The 13,482-nt window shown below is 42.2% G+C and overlaps 1 protein-coding gene across 1 annotated transcript in view; it reads right to left on the reverse strand.

Annotated features, from left to right (window-relative positions):
* Positions 1-13,482, reverse strand: part of LOC148646745 (NACHT, LRR and PYD domains-containing protein 3-like) — a 2,700,574-nt gene that overhangs the window by 2,538,358 nt on the left and 148,734 nt on the right. The window lies entirely within an intron of this gene.

The raw sequence follows: 13,482 nt of genomic DNA on the forward strand, positions 1-13,482 counted from the left end.
ACACCATTAAAACTCTTACTTTCATTTTTTGTAAATAAATGTAATCATTGACTACAATGTAATACACTACAGTATATCTATATAGAGTAAATATACATACAGGAAATAGATCAATGTATAATACTAAATCTGATACTTATCAGTATATAACCCATAAAATCAGAAATGTGATCTTTGTGTGGATCTGAAGTTTATTTTGTATCAATATTTTTTGACTAAGATGAACCACAGTGTGAGAGAAGAGAAGCCAAAGTACTGAAAGAAGCTGACAGTGTTTTTCTAGTTTTCAACAGTGATCTCTACTGAAATTACTGAAAAACTGCATTACATTTTATAATCTCACCTGATGTTGCCTGATAGGCAGCACTAACCAAAACAATAAGCAAAATATCTAACTATCACATGTCATTAGAATACAACAAGATCACTGAGTGCCATCAGGTAACATGAACTACAGTACATCTGCAGGAAAACATGAGGTAAACTGAGTCCTCAGGTTTGTTGACAAAAGGAACTCCTGGAATATTCCTGCTATGAAGATGTGTTTGTTAATAATGAGACAGAACCAGGTTCCAGCATACATTTCTTCACAGACCTCAGTGCACAAATGTGTTCACAGCTCAGCTTGGTTAATTAACTAAAGAAGACACTTTGCATTGGCAACACATGATTCAGTGCTCTGGGAGTGTTTATAGCCCTATGAGTTTAACACTTCATGACCGAGAGCTGTCCTTCATTGCAAAAGAACCCACAACAACAATTACTTTTATCAGTGTTTTCATATATACAAATATGACACAAATAAATTAAAACAAGAAGATTTGTAATCTGACAGGGCCCATATACAGCCCATCCCACAGCCTGCAAGCATTAGGCAGAAATCCTGACTCTGGAATCTGGTAACTTATTTTTAAGGTTTTATTTAATACTTTCTGTTTTAAAAAATATTCAAATAATCAATTCCTCACAAAGGTCATATTTAATGGGAAATCGACATAATCAAAATTACACCTTTGTTCTCAATCATGTCCCCTTTATTTTGAGAAACCCTGTACACTTGGTAGAGGGGCTGGTAGATGGAGACTGAGCTGTTCAGTTACAACAGTGGTTCTCAAACTTTTTTGACCAAGTACCACACCTGGTCAAACAAAAGCTTCCAAGTACCACCTACAAGTCATCTTCTCATAGTAACCCCAGAAATTCTCAATGTCCAATATGAGCGTACGTGTGCACACACTCACATAGACTTATAATAAATATGATGATGATGAACTTTATTTGATATAGTGCCTTTAAAGGTGCCTTCTCAAAGTGCTTTACAGAAAAAAAAACAGGAACAACAACAAATAAAAATAAACAATAAAAAAGGACCATTTCAGCGAGAGGGGTGAGCCTGTTTAGTCCAGCAAAGCAGATGAGAAGCCATTTTTCAAACCTTGATACAATTCACAACAGAGTCTAACAGATTTTAAATCATCAGGCATTTTCTTGACAGCAAAGGTCTCACGGTGGATGTTGCAATGCGTCCATTCATTTTTGGCGCAACCTCTCTAATTCGTGCAGGTACACTGCTGTTTTGGCTTGTCATTTCTCTAGCACTGTCTGTACAAACTCCAATGCATTTTATCCAGTCGATGCCATTCTCTTTGATAAATTCATTCAGAAGCTGAAATATGTACTCTCCTGTAGTTCTTGTTGGTAGCGGCTTACAGAACAGAAAGTCCTCATGGGACAGGCCCTCAAACTCGTATCTAACGTAAACGAGCAAATTGGCCAAACTGACTACAGACTCATCTAATTGCATTGAAAAACATCTACTCATCTTAACGCGCTCTATCAGCGTACTTTTTATATCATCCGCCATTTCAATAATTCTATGAGTGACTGTGTCTTTCAGAGGGGGCAGCATGTCGAGCTGTTTAGCAGCTTTTTCTCCACACATAATATGTGTCAGCTCTTTTGCCAACGGTTAATAAAGTTCTTCAAAAATAGTGTGGGGCTTACCTGCTTTAGCAATCTGCAAGCTTGCATTTTTCCCCATTTCCGTTTAGATTACCAGCGTTTGTAGCACACATTTCTATGCTTTCCTGTGTTTACAACATTGGCATTGTTCTAAAATCATGTAAATTCTCCTACCTCCCTATTTGCTGGAGATAGCTTTTTTTAAATACAATTGATCACTTACGTCCGTAGCACGCATTCTTGTAGAATGGTATAGAATTACATTGTAGCTCTGTGTCCACTCAAGTATTAGCGTGCGCTGTATCGTAGTGCAGTACGTGGGCTGCATATTAGACAAGTATTAAAATAGAAAATATGAAAACCCATCCCAATTTTTCAGCGCAAACAACAAAGTTCCAGGGTCATATGGCGTACCAGCTGGTGGCGCTCCGCGTACCACTCCTGGTAAGCGAATCACAGTTTGAGAACCGCTGAGTTACAAGCTTGGAGATGTCCAGTCTGGGTTCTGATCAACACACAGTACAGGAACAAATATGCTAAAGCGAGAAACATGAGCTCAGAATGGCTGTAAGTTGGAGCAACTTCCTCATTTTTAAACTAGAAACAGAAAAAAACAAAATAGCTTTTCTCTCAGCAGTGTTCTCAATGAAAGATAGGCAACAGTCTTTCAGGGCCTGTTACAGGGGTAAAGGGGTCTTTGTACCCTTCAAGGTGTCTGGTGGTGCAGTCTGTCAGCTACAAAACTGCATTTAAGACTCATCATCCATGACATATTATGACATATATTAAAATTGTGTTAAAATAAATAAAATTAGCATTCTTGTTTTTTGTAAATATTGTTAGAGGCTGAGGTTGTCTACAGTGGAGGTATCTAAGAATCTAGATAAAGTGTGTAACACCTGGCAGTGTAAACATTTCCAGCTTCAAAGCAGGGGGGATGTTTGCTGAGAAGTAGAGAGTCCAGATTATGTGATCAAAGCAGCCATACACCTTAATTAAGTTCTGAGTAAATGAGTAAACTGTCAATCAAAAGTCCAGAATGACACCATATTATTCGATCAAGAGAAGGACAGAAAAGATGAAAAGGTTAAAACAGGACACCAGAAGAAAGAGAACAGGAGCAGAAAGAACTTGAAACTTGTACCAGGAATCAGACACTATTTCAAGATCATCTGAAAAGTCCTGATTCAAGCTCAGTATTTGAATCTTGCTAGGAGAGCTTACTATTCTGTGGCTTTTAGGAAACTTGGAGTTCCTGAGTGAAAAGTCCCTCAGTTTAAAACTGCCTCTCCTGCTTATCTGGTGCATTTTAGAATAGAGAGATGGGCATTTATTCTGTGGCATCTGGGTGTGCAGGGAGAGATCTAAGTGTAAGCTGTATTCTATTTAGTTTAAAAGGCAGTTTATCTCTCCTTTGGCCTCTGTTGGCATTATTAAAGAGCCAGGTATTCAGTAGCAGTTTGGGATGTAGACCTAGTCTGTATACTTGTAAATACAGCAACGTGTATGTTGTTTGTTTATGATGTGTGTAGTGTACAGTTTGTATTGTCATTGTTAATATTTATTTAACTCAGTGTGCCTAAATTGTTACTGTTCTCATCAAAACAGAGAACAAAGAATTAATTAATGTAACTAATCATACCAACCACTCTGGTTAATTCTTTAGGAAATCCTTATAAGCTCGGGGTTATGATTATTTATTTTACTTATTGCTTTATTCGTTCACTCAATTCCTTTTATTCACCATATTTCAAATCCCCACCACTTGTAACAATACTCTATTTTTAAGTCCGGACACCCACAGAGCATGTTGCTCTGCAGGATTTAAGATGCTTCAAGGGGGAATGCAGTTAAAGGGAAAATAGAATGGGGTGTTATTCAGAGTTTGCACAAGATCAGTGAGTTCTAGAGGTGGAAACTTGTATTGTTTACACCTCCAATATACCTGCTGTACATTTACTAAAACAAATAAAGCTCTTCAAAACAAGTTTTGCTTTCCCAAGCTCTTTCTGAAAGGGTTCTTCACCTGTTAGCCAGCCCTGTCATTCTTTAAGGACACCATCCCTTTGTCCAGTGTGTGACAGTAAAATGTAACAGCTTCCGTTGAAATATTGTGTCCAGAACATGTTGAATGAAGCCAGATGGGCTGCTGACATTATTCACAGTGAAAACAGAAAACACAGGAGATGAATCAGGACTGTCTGAAAATTCAGGACCCCAAAAAGGTCTTAGATTATCAAATATTCAATGTCAAGATCTACAATTGGATGAAGGCTGGATATGGGGAAAGAATGGGAGTGGAAAGAGCTTTATTGAGAACAGGAGAAAACTCTTTGCACACAGAAGTGTAGGTGTGTGGAACAAGCTGTCACAGCTGCAATGTTCAAGGCGATTCTATTCAAGAATATTCAGGATAAGCTTTTTGAATAATCAAAAATCAGTAATTTATTTAGTTGTCACTATTAAGACAGCCTATTGATCCTGTCAAACATTTTACTGCAGCAATCTAGATGAAGTGCAGGCTGAAAGGGCACAACAACAGAAGTCTAGCTGAGATTTCATCCCACAGCCTTCCAATTAGCTAACTGTAACTGTAACTGAGAAAGCAAAATAAACCACTAGCCTACTCATTAGTAATCTCTCTTGTGTCTCTGAGCAGCTTGTACCTTCTTTGATCACTTACCAAAGCAGTCAAGACGAGCATAAGCACCATTTTGAAACACAATGTATAGGAATAGTTTTTCAAGCTGCATTTTTAGGTGAAAATATTTTTTTTTAAGAAAATTTGTAGAGAGGAGGTTCCGGGAAATGTATTTTCAGAGAAAATGAAATCACTTTGGTGCCACCAGAGGGCACACTCCCTAAATGTCTCTAGTTGAAATCAGCGATTTCATGTTCAATCTCTGGCTCTCCAGCTCCACCCACAAAGTGCTGGACTTGAAGAGGGACTTAATCACCTGTGTCACTGAACATTAAGAAGTGAAGAAGTTAAGTGATGTCTTATAATGGCAACTTAGATTTTGAGCTTTAATCCTTCAGTCCTACTGTGAGCACACAGAGCCAAGTGCTGCTTTAACCAGACTCACCACACGCCACTCCATTCCAGCTGTGTTGAGTGGAATAAGTTAACAGTGGGTTCAGGTCTTACACAAGTTTGAAACATGCATTTTTAAAACCATTTAAAGTATATTTAAGTATATTTTTGTCTGAATTGTGTAGTGCGAGTCAAAATGACGTGCGCCGTATAGCTACACCATTGAGTGTCTCATTGGCGTGTTGGGAATACTGGTACACAGTGATGCTATTGTTGAGGATTTTTTTCTCTCTCGCATTTTCTCTCACTCTCTCTCAAATTCCCTTTACAGTAATCATAACTGATGCTTACTAATATTTTATGTATGTTCGTGAATACACATCTGTGTGAAATGTGTTTTTATTTTATAAGTTAAAGTATTGAAGCTTACTAATATTTTATGTATTTTATGTATGTTAATGTACTGTATACATATCTGTGTAAACTGTGTTTTTATTTTATACATGTTACAAGTTGATGTATTGAAGGTACAGTATTTAGCGTATGCCACGTCCCATGATTCGCATCTATAGGGTGTAAGCAGAGCCAGACTTACGCATGCGGAATTCAACTATAGCATTTACAGGACCATAATTTTAAATAGGAAACATTTGTTTAAAAATACACAAAAGTTACAGTACACGTGGGTTTCGGGAACCTTCACGTAAATTGAGAACCCTGTGTAAAACTACATGACTTGCATTAATTGCAAAGGGTGCAAGGCAGGATACACTCTGGAAGAGATGCCAGTCAGTTGCTAGGCAGATGGACACAAAAAGACACACAAACACTCACATTGGGGTCAAATATCGCAGCAGCCAGTTATTCTAGCAATGTATTTGGACTGTGAGAGGAGACTAGAGCATCTGGTGGGAAACCCATATGAACACGGGGAGAACATTTTGCACAAGCAAAATACGGAAATAAAAAGGTAATAAAAGTTTGGAAGTAAGGGATATTCCAATGGAATGTGCTAATTAACATAGTATGATAAAAACATTGAAAATGCATCAATGATATCATAATGAACAATTGGATTGCTCTGATTGAAAATGATTTTAAAAACTATCTCTATTAGCACAATTAGCACAGCAGAAGCAATCTTCACATATAGAATCATACAGTGTGTCTAGATACCTGGATGCTCTTCAATTACTTCACGGTCAGAATGGATGTATTCCACACCTGGAATAGAGGGACAGACAGAACACTAAAGAGAAGGAACTAAAGTTAAAAAGACACAGCACTCCACAACACTTGCCAATCATCATATAGTAATAGTCATATGAATCGCCACACAATTGGCAGTCATTTCCCTAAAGACCTATTAAAACCCACCTGAGATGTGGTCCCAAAGCTTCTGGTCTGCATCTGAAATAACAAGTGGAACATCCTGGAAGATTCCCAACCACAAAATTAAATCTTTGCAATGTCCTACAAAACAGATCGACCTTTGGGAAGTTCAGGCGCAAAAAATATATATATATATATGAATGCCAAAATTTGTCTTGACACGTTTGATAGTTCATGATAGTGAAAGCATATTTACTTTTATGTGAGAATAAATGTGATTTATTCTTTTTTTGTGATTTATTCAGCTTTTATATTCAAATAACGTTATGAGATATGAGAACATTAGAGTTAACATATGTGAAATATATTAACTCTGATGTTATTGTCTTATCTTGGCAATCCCTGAGGGAATGATCAATCTTTCCTATCACAGCAGATCATTTTACAAATATATTCTATTAAGACTGATAGTTTAATATACATGTTCTGGTGTTGTATCAATAAGTTGTATATCATGTAAGCTATTAAGCCCTGCAGTGAAATGACAGGTTGAGCCCCGAGCCCAGGACTGCAGGGATCTTTGGGAGATCATAGAGATGAGATGGAGGTGAGGCAGCGAGCAGGAAGCAGAGAGCGAGAGATGTGTGGGCTGACTAGGCTGGGAGCGAGTGAAGGCTGCAGTCTGCAGACTGGGACCTATCTGTGGAGAAGGTGGGGAGACCAGCACGCGAGGAGTTGTGTGGAAAGTAGACAGCAGGGTCACTAAGGACAGTTTGCCAGGAATAAACAGACAGAGGAATAGCAGGTTCTGAAGGAAGGCCAGTGGAGGACTGGGATCCCCAAGTGCTGGCAAGAGGCCTTCTGGGGGAAGGTGAGTCTCTGTTGGATCAATGCTTTCAGAATGTTTAGAGAAAAGGCTGTTGTTTTTAAGAGGTGTATATGCAGAGTCTAAATGTGGTAGAGGTCTAACATCAGAGTACTGATCTAGCAGTACATGCACTACATATTATATACACTGTAGCGGCGAGGCTTATTAATAAGAAAGAATTAAGTGTTCTGAGCTTCCCAAATGAGGCCCCATTTCTCTGTTCATCTCTGTGGTGCAGCCACAGAGAAACTATTCATGCAGGCTGATTTAAGGTTTCTTTTGATAAGGTTTCCTAGGACAGCTCCCAAAGGGGGATGCACTTAGCTAAGCCTGGCTATCATGATCAATGGTCATCCATTGGCGCCTATCTGTCTAGGGAGTGCCAGATGGACATCTGGACTGCATTCCTAAGTGTCAGGAGTAAGTGACTCATATCTCACCTTGATCAACCAATCAGGGACTGGTAGGGCCGAGTAACCCACGTGGGACTCTGATGCCCATGGAACTTTCAGCCAATCAACGAGCTGAAGTTCCTCCAGGTAAAAACAGGCAACACAGAGAGCCTGAGAGATTCAGAAGGGAGATTCGAGATTCAGAAGGGATTCAGTAGGATTCTAAAGGGAATTCAAAGGAGAATTCCAGGGCAGGACGGCCCAGGAGCAGAAAGCTCCCAAGGGCAGGACATTCTCGCAGTGCGCCTCCTGACCATCCTGAGACTCAGCCCGGACAACCACGGAACGGCCAGTGTGTCCGAGTGCCAGAACTTTCCTTTGTTCTAAGAGTCTAGAGCAGGGGTTGCCAGAGAGTAACCAGAGGATCCACCCGAGGTTAGCACCAGCAGCAGGCCTCGTGAACAGGTCGGAGCTGTGGACAGCTGAATCACTATTCAGAACTAGCTCTTCATCAGGAACGAACCGGTCCTCTTCCTGACTTGCTGGGACCCACAGTCATCTTTTCTCCTGTGCACAAACTGTGCTAGTTAAAGCCAACACTAACTAGCCGGTCAGTGAGCATCAGCAGCGCACCGTCGCAAGCCGCACAGCACAGCCTGGCACGGAGCCAGAGAGCGCGGATTGAACAGCAACAGCCTGCAACTGTTTCTTTGTGCCCGCAGGAGATCTGAATCCCCAAAGATTGGATGAGTATTCAACTTCAATGCATTACAGCTCGAGAATTCAATTGTTATCCAAACCAGTTGATATCAATTTAATTCCTAAGAGTTATGTACTTGTTTGAGTATCTAATGTAGAAGTTATAACCAAGTTCATTTATGAAACGGTCTTAATGAATGATATACTGAACGTATGTCCTCTTGATATATGTAACTCTTTGTAACTGACTGAATATATACCTTTTGTATTCTGATAACCCTCTCGATAAGATCTGTTAGGTTTTATATGCATATTCTATGTATTAATAAATGTATCCTCGTGTATTAGTACCTGTGTGTGTGCGTTGTTTGAGTTATGTCGCATGGTTGGACTCTAAAGCCATCAAAAGAATCAACTTTGTGATTTACTGCTAAAATTAATAATTGTCTCAGTAAATGCCCAAACCCTACAGAACTGGTGCCTTCAGAGAGCCACTATGATTACATATTTGGCGTCCCTGAGCCGGTTTTCTTACACTGGAATCCAGGGTGTCCAGCGAAACGGGAGTCATGTCCCTATTGTAAAACTGCAGATCTGACTGGATTAGAGACAAATAATTTGTCCTGAGGGCACTGAGGAGGTGCCGTCTGTCCTACCAAGGCTCGTCGAACAATTACCTCAATGTCCCATCTTACAGCTGCCAGAAACTTACCAGAAGGGATGATGGGTTCAGGAATCAATTCGGCCTCAGGAGGGTCGTGGATCCGTGAGAGTGCGTCTGCTTTGATGTTCTAAGAACCTGGAGTGTAGGTGATAAAGAAATTAAACCTGGTAAAATAAAGGGACCACCTAGCCTGGCGAGGACAAAGACGTTTGGCCGATTGCAGATACTCCAGGTTTTTGTGATCAGTGTAAATTAAAAATCGGTGATGAGCACCCTCTAGCCAGTGCCTCCAGTCCTCCAATGCCAGCTTAATGGCCAAGCGCTCACGGTTACCAACGTCATAGTTCATCTGTGCAGGGGATAATTTCTTAGAGAAGAAGGCACAGGGGTGAAGAATCTGTTTTTCTCCATGACGTTGGGAGAGAACAGCACCCACACCATGGCCAGAAGCATCCACTTCGACCACAAAAGGCAAAGTAGGATCAGGGTGTTTTAGGATGGGGGCTGTTGTGAATAGGTGTTTCAGGCGCTGAAATGCTTCTTCTGCGTGAGGGGTCCATTTACCTTGTCTTGGTCCTTTTCGAGTTAAAGAGGTTATTGGAGTGACCACCGAGCTGAAGTTTCGAATAAACTTCCTGTAAAAGTTAGCAAAACAGAAAAATTGTATGTGTTTGAGATTCTTGGGTGTGGGCCAATCAGTAATCGCAGAGACTTTACTCGAATCCATTTCGACCCCCTCTGGAGAGATGACGTAACCTAAAAAATGAATCTTTGAAGCATGGAAGGTGCACTTTTCCAGTTTATTCTTAATGAGCCGGGAGAGTACTTCTCTGACATGGAGAACATGATCCTGTAAGGAATTAGAAAAAATTAGAATGTCATCTAAATAAAACAAGACAAATCTTTGTAGGAGATCACGAAAAATGTCATTAATAAAAGACTGAAACACTGCTGGGGCATTAACCAAACCAAAAGGCATGACCAAATATTCGTAATGTCCATGGGTTGTCATGAATGCCGTCTTCCACTCATCCCCTTCCCGAATGCGGATTAGATTATAGGCCCCTCGTAAATCCAGTTTGGTGAAGATCTTGGCCCCATGCACAGACTCAAGTGCTGCTGGAATTAGAGGCAAAGGGTACCGATTCTTGATTGTGATCTCGTTGAGGCCACGATAGTCGATGCAGGGACGGAGCCCACCATCCTTCTTTTCCACAAAAAAAAAACTGGCACATGCAGGTGACGTGGATGGACGTATAAGTCCAGTCTTCAGAGAATCTTGTATGTAAACTTTCAGGGCCTCAGATTCAGAATTGGAGAGCGAAAAAATACGACCTTTAGGAGGGATAGTACCTGGCAAAAGGTCAATGGCACAATCATATGGTCGATGAGGTGGGAGGGCCAAGGCCTCCTGCTCATTAAATGCTTCCTGTAGATCAGAATATTGAGGGGGTATGGTAGGAGCACCGGAAGGAGACGTCGCCGTGAGTGCAATTCTTACGGGTAGATGACAGCAATTTCTAATACATGTGGGTCCCCAAGCTAAAATTCCTTTACGGGACCAAGAAATGTTAGGGTCATGCTGTTGTAGCCAAGGAAAGCCTAGTACAAGGGGATGTGTTGGGGTCTCAAGGAGATAAAACCAGATGTCTTCCACATGGGTGGCGCCAATCTGCAAGCTTATTATTTCAGTTTGCCACCTAATAAGTCCTGGAGATACTGGGAAGCCATCAATAGATTGAACACGAAGAGGTGGAGTCACCAGGGTCAAGGGTAAGTTCCAAGTTCGAGCGATGGAGGCGTCTATAAAGTTTTCTGCCGCCCTGAGTCAATAAAAGCAAGAGAGGTTTCCTTTTATTACCCCAGAATAGTGTAGATAGAATAGAAAATCCTGAGGAAAACAGGGGGGATTGAGTTATCTCACTCATCTTAGGATCTTGAGAAGGTGGGCGGCGCCTCAAGGATGAGTATGAAGCAGGGCAGGCCGCTTTACAGTGTCCTAATTTCCCACAGTACATGCAGCGACCCTCTCGTTGGCGTCTCTCTCGTTCTTCAGGGGTTAACCGGGTGCAGGCTATTTCCATAGGTTGTTCTGAGTCTAAAGTTCTGGTAGGTGACGGCCGAGGAGCCTCTAGTATTGGTGTCCGAGATCTTTCAGTACTCCTTTGACGAATTTTGAGTTCTAATTCCAACACCTGGGAAATTACTTCCTCCAAGGTTCTGCCCAATTGCGGCATATTTGCCAGGTGGTCCTTTATTTCTTCAAGTCCTTGACGGAAAAGAAAAATAAGGACCTCATCATCCCAGTGAGTCTCCGCTGCTGCTACTCGAAAATCTATAGCATAATCTTGTGCAGACCGGCGGCCCTGGTGGATGGAGAAGTGGCGGAAAGCGGAGTCTTGACCAACTAAGGGACGACAAAAAAAACCCTTAAATTTTCCTAAAAAGAGATCATAATCCTGAACTTCAGGAGCCCCGCGATCTAGCAGGGCAGTAGCCCATTCCAAAGCGCGGCCGGTTAACAGTGAAACTATGAAGGCGATCTTGTCCTGAGGAGAAAAAAAAGTTTCCGGATGGAGCCTGAAAACCAGCGCACACTGTGCTGAGAAGCCCCGACATTTCGTAGGGTTGCCGTCAAACCTGTCAGGTGGAGTTAGTGGAAGAGGTCGAGGGGCAGGTGTAGGAGCAGGCGGGGGCGGAGCCGAAGCGGCAGCTCCAGCGTTGCTTCTTCGATTGCTGGTGGGCGGCATTGCCGACAGGTGCGCGGAAATCTGTTGGACGGAAGCCTGTAGCTGGAGTAAGGCTTGCCAGTGCTGATCCAAAACCGAGCGAATCTCCTCTTGCTCCGCTGGGTCCATGTTATGGCTCAGTATTCTGTTACGGATTCGATAAGAGAAACCGAAACCAGTGAATGAACCCACTTGCAGGAGCTGACAAAGCCTAGCCGTGATCCAAAGAAAGCCGTAGTCTAAGGAACGAGCCGAGAGTCCAGGGGAAGCCAGAGATCCAAAAGGGAACGAGTTACCGAAGCCAAAGCGTGATCCGAAACTGTAGACAATAAAGCAATCCGATAGTCCAGGGGAAGCCAGAGATCCAAAACAGAGCGTGAGTAACGAAGCCAAGCCGTGATCCGAAAAGCCGTAGTCAGAAGGGGAAAAAACCGTAAACCGAAAGCCAAGAAGGACACAAGGTCAACCAGGAAGCTCGAAAGGAAAACCAATACTGAGCAAGGAGGTAGGGAAAGACAGGTGTTTAAGTAGGATGAGACGGGGATGTGGTGGTGAATAGGAAAACTGATAGGTAACTGATGGGATAAGGCTACGCCTACTTCTGCCTCTTCCGTTGCTGGAAGGCAGAGATCGTAACAGTAAGCCCCTAAGAGGTACAGGTAGTTGAGTTTGCTTTAATGGAACAAACCTCCAAACCACCCTAGCAGGTGCCCAACACAGGTGTTGTGGTTCATCAGGGGGTCTGGGAACAGGAACCGGTGTTATTGTAACACTGCTGCTGGGAAGCTGGATCATGACTGACAGTGTACTCTGAATGCTGTACTCTTACATCAAGATGTACTCCGGGTAGCATGAATGAGTCAAAGGTAGCATGTCAAAAGAAAGGAAGTTACTTCTTCCCAAATATCTGCCTACAGAGGTATCAGATACTGACAGTGAACTTCCTGATGTGTAATTCCTAGACTGAGATAATGTCTCCTACCTTGTTTATACATACTCCATATGTTGTTCATAATGTTTGTATCCAATGCTGGTTCCGGTATGAATTCTCAAAGAGTAATGTGGACATTTAAGGTTAATGTTCTAATGACAAGGGACATCACTTAACTCTGTTTCGTTTTGAAGGCAACAACGCCTCAGGACCTCGTGACCTTCAAAAAGGGGGGATATGTAGCGGCAATGCTTGTTAATAAGACAGAATTAAGTGTTGCTGTGCTTTCCCAAATGAGGCCCCATCTCTCTCTTCACCACAGAGAAACTATTCATGCAGGCTGATTTAAAGATGTTTTCTTTTGATAAGGGACAGCTCCCAAATGGGGATGCACTTAGGTAAGCCTGGCTATCATGATCAATGGTCATCCATTGGCGCCTATCTGTCTAGGGAGTGCCAGATGGACATCTGGACTGCATTCCTAGGTGTCAGGAGTAAGTGACTCATATCTCACCTTGATCAACCAATCAGGGACTGGTAGGGCCGAGTAACCCATGTGGGACTCTGATGCCCATTAAACTTTCAGCCAATGAACAAGCTGAAGTTCCTCCAGGTAAAAACAGGCAACAGAGAGCCTGGAGAAGGAGAACTAGTAGGACTATTCCAGTAGGAGAATTCTAAGGAGAATTCCAGGGGTGTGAGACAATTCCAGGGCAGGACGGCCCAGGAGCAGAAGGCTCCCAAGGGCAGGACATTCTCGCAGCGCGCCTCCTGACTATCCTGAGACTCAGCCCGGACAACCACGGAACGGCCAGTGTGTCAGAGTGCCAGAACTTTCCTTTGTTCTAAGAGTCTAGAGCGGAGGTTGCCA

The sequence above is a fragment of the Lepisosteus platostomus genome, chromosome 16, assembly GCF_059453375.1.
Source record: "Lepisosteus platostomus isolate fLepPlt1 chromosome 16, fLepPlt1.hap1, whole genome shotgun sequence".
Classification (NCBI taxonomy): Eukaryota; Metazoa; Chordata; class Actinopteri; order Semionotiformes; family Lepisosteidae; genus Lepisosteus; species Lepisosteus platostomus.